Source organism: Myotis davidii, unplaced genomic scaffold, assembly GCF_000327345.1.
Source record: "Myotis davidii unplaced genomic scaffold, ASM32734v1 scaffold240, whole genome shotgun sequence".
NCBI classification, from domain to species: Eukaryota; Metazoa; Chordata; class Mammalia; order Chiroptera; family Vespertilionidae; genus Myotis; species Myotis davidii.
The window spans coordinates 2,358,625-2,375,312 of record NW_006292334.1 but is presented as its reverse complement, the minus strand read 5'-3'; the positions used below and the strand labels follow the sequence as shown (position 1 = coordinate 2,375,312).

The following is a 16,688-nucleotide window of genomic DNA, read 5'->3' as shown; positions in this document are numbered from 1 at the left end:
GTAGAGGAAGAGAATTTAGCAAAGGAATCAACAACATCAGCGCCAGGTAGAGAACCAGGTGATAATAGCACCTAGAAAGGAATCTAAGAGAAAGTTAAGGAAGTGAGTTTCTCACCTGGATAAACCACAAATGATGAAAAAGAGAAGAGTTAGATGAAAACAGGATTAAGGAAGAGTTTATAGAAAACAGGGGAAATTTAAATAGGTTCATTCAATAAAGGGAAGGAATCACAGTAGAGAGAGGAATATGATTGTTGAGGCGCTAGAGGAAAGCTAGAGGGTGGACTTTTCTTAGAGGTTGATTAGCTTCAGGAAGGAAGGCAATGCTAAGAAGCCGGAGATCAACATGGAGAACTGTCAGAAGAGCTCAGGCTTGGTAGACATTTTACTTTTCCTTGCCAAGCGGTAGACAAGTAGTGGTGCTGGTAGAAGAGGTTAGAGGCCTTGAGAAGTGTGGGGAAGGTAGCAGGTCTGGTTTTGAACAGTGAGGATAGGAGTGAACATTTGAATGATGGCTAGAGGGTAATTACCTGGTAAGGACCATGCATTTTCCGCAGCAGCATGCAGCCATAGGGTCTAGAAGGCCGGGTTGAATCAATCCAAGGTTGAAAGGTTTTCAGGGTCAGTGAGCAAAGGAGTTAAAAATGCTGGTAAAAAAGTAGTTAAAATGTGTCATCAGTGGGAATAATGTTGCAGTGAAAATAAATTAAGATAGAATATTTATGGTTATCTTCCTTTGTTGAAAGAAGCAATTTACATCTATTTTAAATGCAGATGTAATTGACATTGTTTGATGTGACGCCTAGAGTTATAGGTAATCATAGAATATAAACAATATGGAGAAAATCATAACCATTGCCTTTCTCTATAATATATGTCTTTTTCTATAAAATTATTTTAAAGCAAGATGTAATAAGAATCATCTAGGAAATTTTCTACTATTAAAAATATATTTCACCCTGATCTTTGCTGGTTAGAATGTTGGCCCGTAATACACACACACACACACACATATGTATATATTTATAAATATATGTGTGTGTGTTTTCATATAATTTTATATATGTAAATAAATAAATTTTTTCTTGCAGTCTCTTTGATTATAGTGAGAATGTGTGCATGTGTGTGTGTGAGCTTGAACGCATACATATCCATGTGCAGATATTATAATTGTGATGTGAAGACCAATTTTGACTTACTAATGAATCACAGGTTCCTAGCCTGCTGGATTGGGGAAAGACAAGCTGCGGCTATAAGATGTCCCTGTAACACCAGGCGGAGCTCTGGTTACATCTGTGCCAGTAGCTGAGGCAAGAGGAGCTGCTCACTCCAAATGGTCCACAGCTGGAATCTTGTTTGTAGTATCAGCCGGTGCCTCTGGACTCTCATCTTTAAGATCAGATTCTAGAAAGTTATCTCTTCATTTCTGTAGGTCATTTAATAAGTTGCTGTGTTGAACATCAACGACAATCTTCTTATCATTGGAAATAATACAGAATTATTTATTCTTTAGTAATTTTTTTTGAGTTAAACTTTCTTTTCTATTAAAATGTATATAATAAAAAGAGGAGGTCTTATAAATGACTTTATTATATACATCATAAACATGTTCGTTTTAATCTTTTTGAAGAAATGAAAATAATTTCAGTAAAATCTCTTTAAAATGTAAGTGATTAAAAAGCAGGAGAAAAATGATAGGATAAAAGGTATCAGTTCTTTTTAAATACAAAGAATTACTAAAACCTGTCACTTGTTCTTCTAACGTATAGGTTCTTTGTAGTAAAACAGCTTAGGTTTTATGAGATTGAATTTTAAGAGCAACAGTAAAAATAATACCCACAAACTTTACAGTAAAGAAAGAAAACCAAACCAGTTTTCTTCCTAATTCATTTCTATACATTTCATCTTCAAAATAATTTCTGCTTTGCACTTGAGATCGCAAAGACATTACAAAAAGTTATTTGACTCCCGTATATGTGAAGTTTCTATCAGTAAATTATTAGGCCAGGAGGATCAGAAAAATTATTTTTAATGCTCCTATGACCCGATTTCTTTTGTTCAGAAAAACGAAACCAAAACAGAGCAGGACGAACCCTTGACCTAGTTTCAGCTCTGGTCTATAGTCCCAGCTGTCCCACTAACTGTGGACTTGAATAAATGGTATAATATGTTCCGACCTCAGTTACTTCATCTGAAAGACTGACATGGTTTAATAACTGCTATGATATTATTGGCTAGTGTTCATGACTTTTTAATATGCTTAGACAAGATTTATTTGAGATCTGAGAAATGCTTATGATAATGACTTCCCCAGAGTACAACTGGACTCTCCTGGCAGCTTGGTGGCCAGTGCATTACCGTCACTCTCCCAGCACAGATGAGATTACAGAAACAGCATGTTGGCCCTAAAATGTGTGCCGATATTTGACAGAGTACGCACATATCCAGGATCCTTCAAAACACCATTGAAACCCAGGTCTCCTTGAACCTTTGTTCACTTGTCCACTTCTTCTGGTTGTAATTGAGGTGAAAGGGAGGCCAAAGTCAGGGGCAAATCCAATTTACTTTTCATATTATTTCTTCTTCCCTAGATAACAATCCCTTACAGCAGTTTTCTAGCAGCAAACTCACATTCAGCACATGGGCCAGTATCTAGAGCTAATTCAAGCCTGGCATCTATAGAAACACACATTTCAGTATCTTCAGAGAGAAAAAATGCCTGTGTCAGAGTTGTTACAGAGTTGTGTTCCACAATGACTTTCTTAGAAATATAGATTTTAGAATTAGAAAACAACTACCTAAGGTCACTCGTTTTAACTCTTTGGTTCATAGGTGGGGAGGCTGAGAACCAGAATTGCTAAATGGCTAACCCCTTGCCTATGATTAGCCACACGGTTTGTGAGAGAGAAAAATTCCTTAAAGGCCAGGTCCTGACTTAACTTTATTTTTCTTTCTTTTCTACTTCATTTCCCCAATCTGAAGAGTTGAAAAAATCACAGGAAATTACCTGAAATGAACCCCAATGCTTAAGCAACCCTTTCTCTTACAAATACATTAGATCATCCAATCAGTATTTAAACTTTTCTAATTCTCCCTTTTATCCTTTCTGTGGCTCCTTACACCAGATGCCATTTTATATTTTTCTGACATTATTCTTCACTCTGAATAAGCTTCCGTGTGATGTTGAAGCTATGACAAGTTTGTGTCTTCGGAGAGGTAGGGAAATATAATGCTGGTAGGCATAGAGAATAATGCACAAGGAAAAATATAAAGGTAATTTAGAGGTTGTATCCCTAAATTATTCAGATATAAAAAATTTTTAAAGTAAAGACTGTTATTAGTAAAATCATTGAAAACTTTATAATCTTGTGTCTACTATAGTGCAATGTGATAAATAAGCACAGTTAAACCTTTTACCAGTATGTAGATTAGGGATGACTCCTCTAAACCCACACATTCCAGTTTGTCATCAAGTCTAAGCCAAGAGGGGTGAGTTGCCCTCCAGCCTTCTCTGCTGTAAATCCGCTTTATATCCAAGGCACCCCTGCACCATAGCAGCTTCACTTATTTTCTGTCTTGAACAATATTGATAGTTATCAACTAACCAGGAAAGAAGAGGAAGCACGGGAAGTGATAAAGAGAGGAAGCTCCATATGGTAGAAGAAAGATACCCCAGTAATGCAAGCGTGCCCAAAGAAGTCATTAAATGTAGAGAATTCACATCAGTAGAGGACAGATAACATTAAACTTCTTAGAATGGTGCAACTCCAGTTTGTGGTAGGGGAGTGGATCTGAGTTAATAGGCTTTATCAGACATATGGAACAACATGACATTAGAAGACATGTACAATTCCAAAATATGCCTGATTAATACTGTATTGCACACTGTATTTACACATAAAACATATGTTATGCACTAGTATAATATGTATATAACATATTAAATCTATGTAATTTCAGGAAAATCATCACAAAATATAGATGATAGCAAAATAGCAAAATTTATTTCTGAAATGGATATAGTTTTGAGAAGAGGTACAATTGGTTTGCTTTAGCTCTCTGATCTGTATGTTAAATGGTGTCTGGAAGAGAGATGAGAAAGAAGATGTTAGCTTTGCTAACCTAGTGAAAGAATTGTTAACTGTCCCTAGATAGAGACATGCTTTTGATTGTGATAATTAAATTAGACTGTAAAAGTAGATAAAGAGAATACCAACAGGGAAGGTGCTTTGTCACTAGCCAAATGCAAGTAGAATCTTGCATTTGATTTTAATAAAGAGAATGGAGTGCAATGGAAATACTGTCAAAATTGTATGAAGATGTAAAACCTTATTACATGTACAAGAAAAAGTAATGTTTATCAGAAAAAAAAAACCCATAAAATACAAAGAGACTATCAAGATGTCTTCAGATATTTGAAAGTTGGACATGGGAAGGCATTTAAACTTCTTAAATATAACCTCAAAGTATAGAAGCAAGATATCAAAGATACAGGGAAAGTGTTTGAGGCCCATCATGGGGAAGATGATTTTTAGATCTTTTTGATCAACTAAAAGTGGAATCAGTTACTCTGGGAAGTTGTAAATGTACTGTTATTCAAGGATCAGTTGGGTCACTACTTGGTGGGAACATGTTAGAAAGAATTCAAGCATCAAATGGGGCAGGAACCACATGATATCTTTTCATCAATATTATTTGGAAAATGAGCAAGTATGAAACCTGAACCATGACTACCCACAGATAACTGCTTGTGCCTGATTAGTCTATTTGTGTGAAGCCCAAAGAACACAAAAGATGCATTTTGTACAGCTGCTGAATTAAGCATATTAAAAAATTTGGTTTGCTAAAATAAATTCTATGATTAGTATTAGAGTCATTATAATGAATAAATTTAAATTTTGTTTGACTCTTCTTTCTGAGCTAGTGTGCATATGTGCATCTGCATGTGTGTGCATATCTGTGTGTGTTGTGTGTGTGTAGCAGGAACAGCTAGTCAACACTATTTTCTGAGTGCCTAATCTACAGCCTATTTTATTGGATATTTTGGGTATATAGAGATTTATAGATACAGTTCTTAATTCAAAAGATTTATATTGTTCTCCCCCTCCCCATTTTCTTTCCCTTTTCTCTTTCTACATATTTCCATAAACAAGTATTTTGGATTTTAACTATACACTAGACATAGGTTCCAGTCCAAACTTTTTAAATTTATTAGCTGTATGACTAAATTACTAATCTCTTAAAGTTTTAGTTTCCATCTTTGTAGAAGATAATAATAGAACTAACTTCATAGTGAAGACTGAAATATGGACATAGCTCACAATATATAAAAAGTGTTCATTCATTCAGTACTAGTATTATATTATTATTCCAACTCACTGTCATATCTACCCTTGTAATCTCTCATTCAACTCTTCTTACTCTGGGTCCATTAGGACCCCTATCAAACTGCTACTCCACCACACTGCCACTATCCATTCTGTTTTATGGTTATCCTACCTTGTTTTGGAAAAGGATGGGCTTCCCATTTCAGTTCAAAGCTCTACACATTCATACTCCTACTCTCATCTCTTGCCCTTTCATGGGAAGATGGGAAAATCTATAGTCATAGAATTTTAGGTCTGATAAGAACTAGAGCTTGTCCAGTCAACCCACTCATTTTAGAGATGAGAAACCTGGAATAACAGAGCCAGGATCTGACCTTTGTAAGGTAATAGAACTGATGTTGGCGAGGCCTGGTGGTCAGCACAGGCAGCATAGAAGTAAGGAAGAAGAGTGATAGCCTGACTTGGATGAAGAATCGGAGGACGCTGTTTCCACGAATAAGTCTCATGTCATTCTGAGATTCCTAAGTATTTCTGTGGAGTCTTGGTTGTAACTACTAAAGTTCTACTCAAAAGCCATTGAGAGACATGAACCAGTGATATTTAGCAATTAATACAATATTTTCACACATATACCCACAATCTGGTAAAGTTCTAGTTATTTGTATTTAATCCATCCCTCATTTTTAATGAAAAGTGCTTGTATTGAAAGAATTGGAAATACTTAGGTGGAGGTATTGCAATTCTTGGAGGCCTAATGAGAATGTACATAATGAGGTGAAATCATAAAATTTTAATTGTGATTTTCCTCAATTTTTGTTTAAATGGAAAGTCTAATGAGTCTTCATGGACTTGGCCGCCATCCCGACACCTGGTAACAATGATGGAGAAGCAGGGAGAGTATCACAGGAGACAACAATCATAATATATTTTGTAGAATGAGGAATTTTATGCACTGAAAGTAAGGAAGAGTATTTTTACAAATGCAAGGACAGTCTTGGATTTGTGAATGTCACTAGATGTGCAGAATTGACAGTAAGATTAGGAAGAATAGGCCACTGTGAAACTGACTATTATATAGAAATGAGGAATCATTAGTATGCTTAAGCATGGGAGTGACTTTAGAAAATTTCTTTTCTAAAAATTAGTCTGGTGAAACTGGAGTGACACTATTGTAGGAAACTATTAGAACAAGAAGCAAAAATAAGAGGCAATTACAATATAACCAATCAGGATGAAAAATGTCATAAATTCTTTAGTACTGCTCGAAGCACACGGAGAGAAATGGGGGCTGCAGACAATTTACCTTGGTGTTTAGAACCTATGGGCCTCCATGGTCCAAACATGAAAACCAAGGAGTATGTAAGTCTAGAGTCCATCTGTATTTCTAAATCAGAGACCAAAGTTGACATAAAGGTAAGAAACATTGTTCTAAAATTCCAGGACATGGAAACTCCAATTCAGCAGTAATTTTAAGAAACTGATGAGGGTTGTTTGTTAATTATCGAGGTTCATGTAAGGTGATTTTAGAAATAGCAAAAGGAATGTCCAAACCTGAATTTATAACCCTGGCAGAAATTTTGTGAGAGAAGTAGCCAGGGGCTGTGATTAGGAATTATCCCTTGGGATTCCAGTTAAAATGGTATTCGTCACTTCATTACAAAGTCACTTTAAATGAACTTTCCACAGAAAGTTAAGTTTGATAGTGAATTTCCAATCTGATATTTACATTGGTTTATGGAATTGTAAATAGATCCACTGAGCAAAACTTAGAGTCCTGCCTGGTGTGAGCAAGTGAGGCTACCTAGTAGAGAGCAGGAGGGTCTTCTGCACTGTCTGTGAGTACCTCCTGGACTATTTTATTTCCACATAAAATCAATCTTCAACTCCTGCAGATTCTACCATCCAGGTATAACTACTTTTCATTCAATTATCTTCACTGCAGGAATCTTCTCTGAGTCATCATTGTCTCTCATCTGTATTGTTCCAACCGCCTCTTGATTTATCTTTTTTATTACAACCGACACTACTAAATTCTTCAGTGGCTGCTGTAGGGTTAAGTAGATGATCTCTTTATCAGGTGTCAATAATAGTTACTATGACAACAGATTTCTGGCTTCACAGCAAGGGGCTTTCTGTGATGCCTGTGGCTTCCTCCGAACTTGCAGTAATGAGCAATGTTCTGAAATCAGAGCTGGAAGAGAGCAAGCTTGGCTGGCTAGACCGCTCTGTTGGTGGACCTTGGTGCATATGACTTACTTGAAAATGCAGATTAGACAAGCAATGTTTTATTTATTAATTCACTTGCATACTTACTTATGTGCCCCATCACTGCGATATTGAGAGGGATTCAGTTTATGAACATTTTGTAAAACTGTCTATGCCAATGTTACCCAGTTTTATTTGGGTAGGAATCCAGTAGGAAACTGATTGAAAGTGGTTGGTGAATACAAATGCATACAAAGTTGCCTACAGAATAATAAATCTGTCTAATCTATCTATCTATCTATCTATCTATCTATCTATCTATCTACCCATCTGCTTTCCTAACTACTTATCTTTATGCACATATAAATATGTGTGTATGTGTGTGTGTGTGCATGTGCAGATTAATTTCAGATCATACTGTAGTTTCTTAAACTCCCTAAATCAGCGGTTCTCAACCTGTGGGTCTTGACCCCTTTGGGGGTCGAATGACCCTTTCACAGGGGTCACCTAAGACCATTGGAAAACACATATGCAATTACATATTGTTTTCGTGATTAATCACTATGCTTTAATTATGTTCAATTTGTAACAATGAAAATACATCCTGCATATCAGATATTTACATTATGATTCATAACAGTAGCAAAATTATAGTAGCAACAAAAATAATTTTATGGTTGGGAGTCACCACAACATGAGGAGCTGTATTAAAGGGTCGCGGCATTAGAAAGGTTGAGAACCACTGCCCTAAATTGTAATCATTTGCCTATGAAAGAACTATGAAGTTTTGTGTAAAATGGGTTTTTATTTGTAAAAATTTTTGAAATTAATAGTCTAGGTTATAAGAGAGTGACTTTTTCTTTATATGGATTATGTACTCAAAGGAAAAGTAAATTATACAACCTTGAGGAATTATAGAATTGGTTTTTCTTTTCTCTTTATAAAAGTTTCAGTTGCTAAAGAGAATCTGAAAAGTTTTATGTGTAAGAAAAGAGACAGATAAAAAGAAATAAAATTTTAAGCATTTATTACTTGGCTACCAGGTCAATCTAATTAAAAGTCCATCTCCTAAGCTTATTTACAGTGCTAGCAGCTAAACATAAACATATGGTCATCAGACCTCCCTAATTACCTGTTTTCATTGTCTATGGCTGCTCCTTATCTGATATGGCTTCTTTTTTCAACTCTGCATTTACTTTGCCCTCTTTCTCCAGCTGTTGCAATGTATTCAAATCTGTGTTTAAATTAATTGTATTCATTGTACAACAGAGCTTATTTTTCAGTCGTGAATAACTGTGTAATTAATTATATGGCCAAACAAACTCTCAAAACATTACATAACAAATCAGATTTATTTAAGAAATCTCACAGTGATCACTCCCCCAAAGTAGAACCTTGGTAATATGGTTCCAGTATTTGGGCTGTTAAGTACAATTCTCTTGTTAGTTGCCTGATATATGCCATGAACACTGCATTACCTCCTAGACATTTTGTGTCAGTTCAAAACATTTCTGCATCACAAAGTGTTTCAAAACCACACATTAATATACAATAGAGAAATATGACTGTAAATAAAGTTTCTAATGTTTTTTAGTGAGCAAGAATTATCGTTTGTAGTGATCGACTGAATTTTTGTCCCCTGCTCTCTATGTGTTAGCTGTGGAACTCTTCCAACTTTCATTAGAGCTCCCTGTTGCCTGTTTTCATTGCCATACATCTACGCTTAGTTTTAAATATGGTCTCCTTTTTTAAGTTCCCTATTCAAGAAAACAAACACAAAAAACTGAAGGACTTAACTGATGTTAGGACTTTCTGCTCACATTGAATCAGGTCCCCTGATCCACAACCTGCTGAAGATCCTATTTGTTTCATTTCTTTGGTGTCTTTCAACTCCTCCCTCACTTGGAGAAATGTTCTGACAAGTTGAAATACCTTTGAATTGAAGAATCCTGATAATAATAGGGTTTTTTTGTATCATTTAGCATTTTCCTGCCAATTAATAGAGAACTTACATCCAAAATGATGGCATGTTTCCACAGAACAACCCTATATATTGAATATCTTTGGCTATTGCTAGATCCTTAGGAAAGAACCTAGTTCCTCAAGTGATGCGGTGTGACCAGGAAAGCACCACACACCAAGTTAAGAGTAGATGATAATTCCGTTCCATTTATTAGTCACATTCACTGTGCTTTATTTTTCAGGGAAGCTGATTTTAATTTCAGACATCTATTTACAACAGGAGGCTGTTCCTTGTAAGCAGAGATCAATTTTTTTTTCTCCTATATGGCACTGCTTTCTACACTTGCCATTCGTGACAAAACACTTAACGGTGTCTTTCATGGCGCATTTCACTGTGAAAGGAAAGAAAAGCATAGAAATCATTGCATTATTATATGTGTCTTCAGGTCCCAAGCTTGTTGAGATGATCTTACCTAATAATAGACAAACATGCAAATAAACCGTCCCTCTGCTACCCTCACCATCCAATCAGGAGAGTATGCAAATTAACTCAGCAAAAATGGCAGTTAATTTGTATACATAGGGGCGAAGTGGTGGAGCAAAGTCTAAAGGCTCCATCCGGAGCTGCGAAGACTGAAGGCTCTGGCCAGAGCGAAGGCCTGGGTCCCGGGTGCCAGAGGAAAACCAGTGCCAGCAGCCAAGGGAAGGGAAGGCCTATTGCATGAATCTCTTTGTGCAACGGGCCTCTAGTAATTAATAATTAGCTGATTAATTATTAAGCAATCATTGACATGAAAATTATTATAGCATCTGCATATGTTAAGTTTTCTCCCCTGCTGTAGGGATTGAAGAAGTGATTTATTTTGCTGGCAATGATTGTTTTGTGATACTTTTAGCTTCATTGTCTGTTTTTCTTCTCCAACTTTTAGCTGGAACAACTAGTGGCTAAAGCTTAGTTTTTCATAAAAATTTCTAAATAGATATTGTTAGACCAGAGTGGTTTTGGAACAGACATCATATATCCTTGTGGCTACCTACCAAACTAATTGTTTTTTCCTCTAATTCAAAAGAAATCAAACACACATATTCTTGGCTTTAGAATTAAAACATGGAAAAATTAGTTGTTTAAATTGTTATATTGCTTTTATCTTTAGAACTCTTTCTTACAGGATGGATGGAGAGAATCCCAGCAGACACTGAGGTAAGAGGGATTCTTTGAACACACACAATGACCTGAGGCTAGTCAGGGAAGAAGGGGTCGTTGGGAGTACTAGCTATGCCATTCACCACCAGCCTTAGACACACAGTAAAGAGGGGTTAACTTGCTCAGCATCTCCTCATGTCTCCTTTTCTGAGTCCTTTCCTCTATAAAGTCCTCAATTCCACATTAACACAAAATAAACCAACTAATGCACTCATACATATCATGGATAGAAGACTTAATCTTTCACCTTTTCAAGAATTATTTGCATTTTTAAATGGGCCACTCAGGGAGGGAGACCCTCAAAGTAAAAGCAATCTTAACATATAGGACACAATGGTAAATAATACTGATAACCCAATATATTGATCCCCTTTGATTTCAGTGAAGTTATGTTAGCATAAAATTTCTGTTACTTTGGGTAACTAGACTTTATAAGAAAAAAAAAGTTAAACCCATATAATATGAATTGTCTTGCCAAATAATTTAGATCATGTGATATCGCCATTCCACTGTATAAATAAACGATGTTTCCTTATTTGTATTATCTAGAAAGATGCTATTTATTGCCTTTAATGCTAGAGGGGAAAGACATTATCTCATCAGATCAAAAATGCATCCTAAAATTACACTGTCCTACACCAGGAGTGTGAAACATGTATGTTCACTTATTAGAATATACAAATAACAGAAGATGACAGCTGTCAAGCACCAGTATAGAGAAAGAATAGCATTATTTAAGTGGAATTATAAATTAGCATTTTTCCATTACTAACAAAAACAATAAATACCTTCCCTCTAGATAACAGCTATAGCATCATATAAAAATTCATATTTATTCATAAGAAGGAATTGTAAATTTTTCAACTTTTAGATAAGACCATGATACTTAAAATGTCATGATACTTAAAATGTCATGAAGGTTTTCATATTTTTTAAAACAAAGGCATGAGGGACACATGCAAATCATGACAATACTGGAGGTCCTGTGCATGAAATTCATGTGGGGTTGCGGGAGGGGGCTCAGGCCAGCCTGCATCCTCTCCAATCCAGGACTCTTTGGGGGATGTCCGACTGCCGGTTTAGGCCCGATCCTGCAGCAGTCAAACATCCCTCTCCTAATCATGGACTGCTGGCTCTTAACCACTCCTCTTCCTGCCTGCCTGGTTGCCTCTAACTGCCCCGCCCTGATGTTCTGATTGCCCCTCACTACTTCTGCGTGCCAGCTTGATTGCCCTTAACTGCCCCCCCCGCTGAACTGGTGGCCCCCTGTTGGCCTGGTTGCCCCACGCAGCCTGCTTGTTCAGTCATTTGGTTGTCCCTCACTAATTGCCCTGTCAGCCTGGTCATAGGCAGCCATCTTGTGAGGGCATGAGGGTTAATTTGCATATTACCTCTTTATTATATAGCATAATTGGAGTTAATATTTTATTATCGAACTATGGTTGCTTTATATACTAGCCTTCTCTATTTAAGAAAAAAATATTGTTTGGGGTTAATAAAAACAAAACCTGTTTTTAATTCAATTTGTCCTGAATTTGAAAGAATATAATCCTATATAATAAAACCAAGCATGCAAATTGTCCCCTCAACTAGGAGTTCGTCTGGGAGTTAACCAGGGGGCAGGGTCATCCAGAGGAAGAGAGGGAGGTGCTAGCTGGAGGTTACAGCAGGGGGCTGGGGCAGGGTGGTAGGCCCCCGTGGGAGCAGGAGGCTGCGGAAAGAGAGGGAGTATCCGGCTGGCAGCTGGCAGCTGCTAGGGACCCTACCAGTGCATGAATTTTGTGCACTGGGCCTCTAGTATAATAATACTAGTATTCCTCATCATTTTCAATTTATTTTAATTATAAAATAGTACAAACCATTTGAATCTTTTATCCAAAATTCTTAAGTACTTGATTTTTAAAATTCACTCAAAGCTAGATTTTCATCCGTGCTGCTAAGACATGAAATTGGTGTTCATATATTAAAGTATCAAAGTTTAGGTCACTCCTAAACTGGAAGCCCCTAGAGTTTTTGTTTTGGTTCTTTCTTTTGTTTGTTTTTAAGGATAGTGGAATTATTTCCTTGTGTATGTGTTTATACAGTGTATTTGTGTACACAAGAAAAATACTTTTCCTATTTCAAGTAGCTGAAATGTGTCAAAATAGCTCATTTAATAATCTTCATCAGGACACATTCTTTTGGCTGCTAATCCAACTCAAGCCATTAGTACAAATAATTTACAAAACAGGGTACACAACCCAACCACAGAAAATTCAACTGGGAAAATATTGCCTCCACTGTCTCCTATAATAGTTGTCAAAGAATAGTTTCTCCCTGTAAAATGAGGCACTGAATGCTTAATTTTTCTCTCTAAGATATTTCAATACAATGCAAAAATAATTATAATATTTAGGAAGAACCTCATATATCCCATAGTCTATATTAGACACTCTGCATATTTACATGTTGTTAATCCTCATGATCATTCTGTGAGGTAAACTTAATTACTACACTTAAGTCAAGGATGTGGAAATTGATGCCAAAGGAGTTTAAATAACCTGATAGATTTACACAGTCAATAGGTAGTGAAAACCAGTCTGAACCCAGGTATCAGTAACTTCAATGGTCATGTTCATTTCATTATCTGATTAATATGAAATGCTACATAATTGGACCTGAAGTAATAGAGCCACTAAAATAAAATAAAATAAAATAAAAACCTGTGGTACATCTACACAATGGAATATTACGCTGCTGTAAAAAAAGAAAACATTTGGAGAAGCTCTTTTGTTGGGCTAAGGAGAGGGCCATTGACTTGGGCCTGCAGTATGCTGCTTCAGTGAGGGGCTCAACGCGGCCACCCGGCCTGTTGTTTTTCTGGGCGCCACTCCTCTGGCTCCCCGACTGAAACGCCAGCAGTGCAGCACCGATTCCTCTTGTGCTCTTGAGAGCTGCTCTGAGCAGTGTCACCCTTTATACCAGAAAACTGGTGGGAACTATGGTGAAGAAAAAAAAAAAAAAAAGAAGAAGAAAGTGGAGGAGGTGCTAGAAGAGGAGGAAGAGGAATATGTGGTGGAAAAAGTTCTCGACCGTCGAGTGGTAAAGGGCAAAGTGGAGTACCTCCTCAAGTGGACGGAGTTCTCAGATGAGGACAACACGTGGAGCCAGAAGAGAGCGTGGATTGCCCGACCTCATTGCTGAGTTTTTACAGTCACAGAAAACAGCACATGAGACAGATAAATCAGAAGGAGGCAAGCGCAAAGCTGACTCTAATTCTGAAGATAAGGGCGAGGAGAGCAAACCAAAGAAGAAGGAAGAAGAGCCAGAAAAGCCTGGAAGCTTTGCCCAGGGTTTGGAGCTGGAACGGATTCTCAGAGCTACAGACTCCAGCGGAGAGCTCATGTTCCTGATGAAATGGAAAAACTCTGATGAGGCTGACCTGGCCCCAGCCAAGGAAGCCAATGTCAAGTGCCCCCAGGTCGTCATATCCTTCTATGAGGAAAGGCTGACGTGACATTCCTATCCCTAAGAGGATGATGACAAAAAAGATGACAGGAATTAACTCTCCTGAGCACCAGCTGCTCTCACATCTGACTGTGGGTTTCAAGTGGGCAGGGGAGGGAGTTCTACTTGTCTTGATATCATAGAAGTGGCTTGAGAAGATGTCCTTTGAAGAGCCAGGATAGTTCCGTGCCCTACAGCAGCCCAAGCGCTTTGAAGCCGTTCCATGCTGTATAGTTTGCACACCCATCCATGTGGAGGGGAAGGAGGGGAAGTGTTTCAAGGCAATTCATTCTGGACTTTGCTGAGAAAAGCGAATTGCCTCCTATGAAGGACAAAACTTGCCGAAGGGTATGTGTGAGAGCAGAAAGATACTGTAGATCTTCAAAGAGCATCTCCACAACCCGCAGCCTTCTTCCCAATAGTGTTAGCTGCATTTGTACAGTGTAGCATGTGTGTAGTTTTGGGCTATTACTGCTGTATTATTTGGGGGTGGGAGGGATGGGGCAGGAAGGGAGATGAGTAGGATTGTTTTTATTACAATTTGGGGGCTGGTTGGGGAAAGGGCGAAACAATGAAAAGAAGAAACAACTAATGAATTGCTTTTGTGTCCAGAATATTTTTTTAAAAAAATGTAATTGGCAATCTAATTGAGGACTCTGAGAAACTCTTTAAAAGCTGTAAGTGCCTGAAACTTACAGGCCAAGGTGTTCCCTGCCTGAGATTAATTCTGTTCCCAGCAAAGGACTAAGCCAGTTGATAAGTTACCAAAGCTGCCATTTGGGGGGCGGGGGGGGAGGTTGGAAATTAGTTGAGAAGGGAAAGTCTTTTATTGGAGCATATATATAGGCAGATCATTCTGTATTAGAGGTGCTAATTCTTGAAATTGACAAGACCCTTTCTCTCCTAATTATGAAGCCATAGATATTAGCTTGTCCATCCAAGCTCCTGGCTGAGGTATTTGGGGGAAGAATAAGAGGATGTGTGAGAGTGTGAGAGAGGGGCCCATGTTTTTAGGATGGAAAAACTCTTGGAGCCTCTCTGCTTTTTGAACTTTGAACTCTGAAACCATTGGGACAGGGCCATTGAAACCCACAGTCAGATGTGACAGGGGCTGGTACTCAGGAGAGTTAATTCTTGTCATCTTTTTTGTCATCATCCTCTGAGGGATAGGAATGCCATGTCAGCCTTTCCTCATAGAAGGATATGACGACCTGGGGGCACTTGACATTGGTTTCCTTGGCTGGGACCAGGTCAGCCTCATCGTGACTGGCAGTGTTCAGTCACTGACAGCAGAAATATATTGAATCACTTCAAGAGTTGGATTATTTCAAAAGCCCTGGTCTCAGGAGAAGATTAAACTTTCACTTTCAGGTTGGGGCAGTGGTTCACTTTAAGACACAAAACAAAAATTCTTTTTTTTTAATCCCAAGCATTAACTAATACCCAAAATGCTGTCTTGACTCATGAAATCTGTCAGTTCTTGACATCCAGACCTACATCTAGACCTTCATTGTAAAATACTTTTAGGCGTGTGTTAGATTTCTGTGAAAACTTTGTCTAAATGTAAACTTCATACAACACTATAAGTTTTTGTTTTAATGAAACTATATAGAGTTATAAAATTAAAAAAAGAGAAGGAATTCTTTGCAACAGCATGAATGGAACTGGAGAGCACTATGCTAAGCAAAATAAGCCAGTCAGAGAAAGATAAATATCACATGATCTCACTCATTTGTGGGATATAATGATCAACATAAACTGATGAACAAAAATAGATCCAGAGTCAAGGTAGCACTGAACAGGCCATCCAACCTCAGAGAGAAGGCAGGCAGCGGGAGGGAAGGGGTGGTTGTGGGAGTGGGGGCTGGAGATCAACCAAAGGACTTATATGCATGCATATTAACATAACCAATGGACACAGACACTGGGGCAGTGGTGGCTTGCCCTCAGGGGTGGAAGTGGTCAGGTGGGGGTCAATCAGGTAAAAAGGAGACATATGTAATCCTATCTAATAAAAGAGAAACATGGTAATTAGCATACGACCACTACCTTTCTCATTGGCTAATCAGGGAGATATGCAAATTATCTGACAGCTAAGATGGCGGCCAGCAGCCAGGCAGCTTGAAACTAACATGAGGCTTACTTGCTTCAGTGACGGAGGAAACCAACGTTCCCCGCCTGCGGCTGCCGGCCTCTGAGCTGGCAGTTTGAAACATTGTAACGAATACCACCGGACTTCAGCCAGCAGGATCGCAACATTGTATGCAAAGGCCAGAAACCTACTTTCAGCAGCGGAGGCCTAAGAGCTAGAGCCAAGCCTCAAACTAAAGCTGGCCCAGAATAAAAAAAAAAAAAAGGAAAAAAGGAGCGGTTGGTAGCTTCAGTCACCCACAGCCTGAAAACAGCCCTCACCCCCTCACCCAGACTGGCCAAGCACCTCAGTTGGAACCCCCACCCTGAAGGGTGTGTGACCAGCTGCAAACAGCCATCATTCCCTCACCCAG

At 38.1% G+C, this 16,688-nt stretch overlaps 1 pseudogene; it reads left to right on the top strand.

Moving 5' to 3' along the window:
* Nucleotides 1-6,608: 6,608 nt before the first annotated feature.
* On the top strand, nt 6,609-14,242 carry LOC102764835 (annotated as a pseudogene).
* The last annotated feature ends 2,446 nt before the right edge of the window (nt 14,243-16,688 follow it).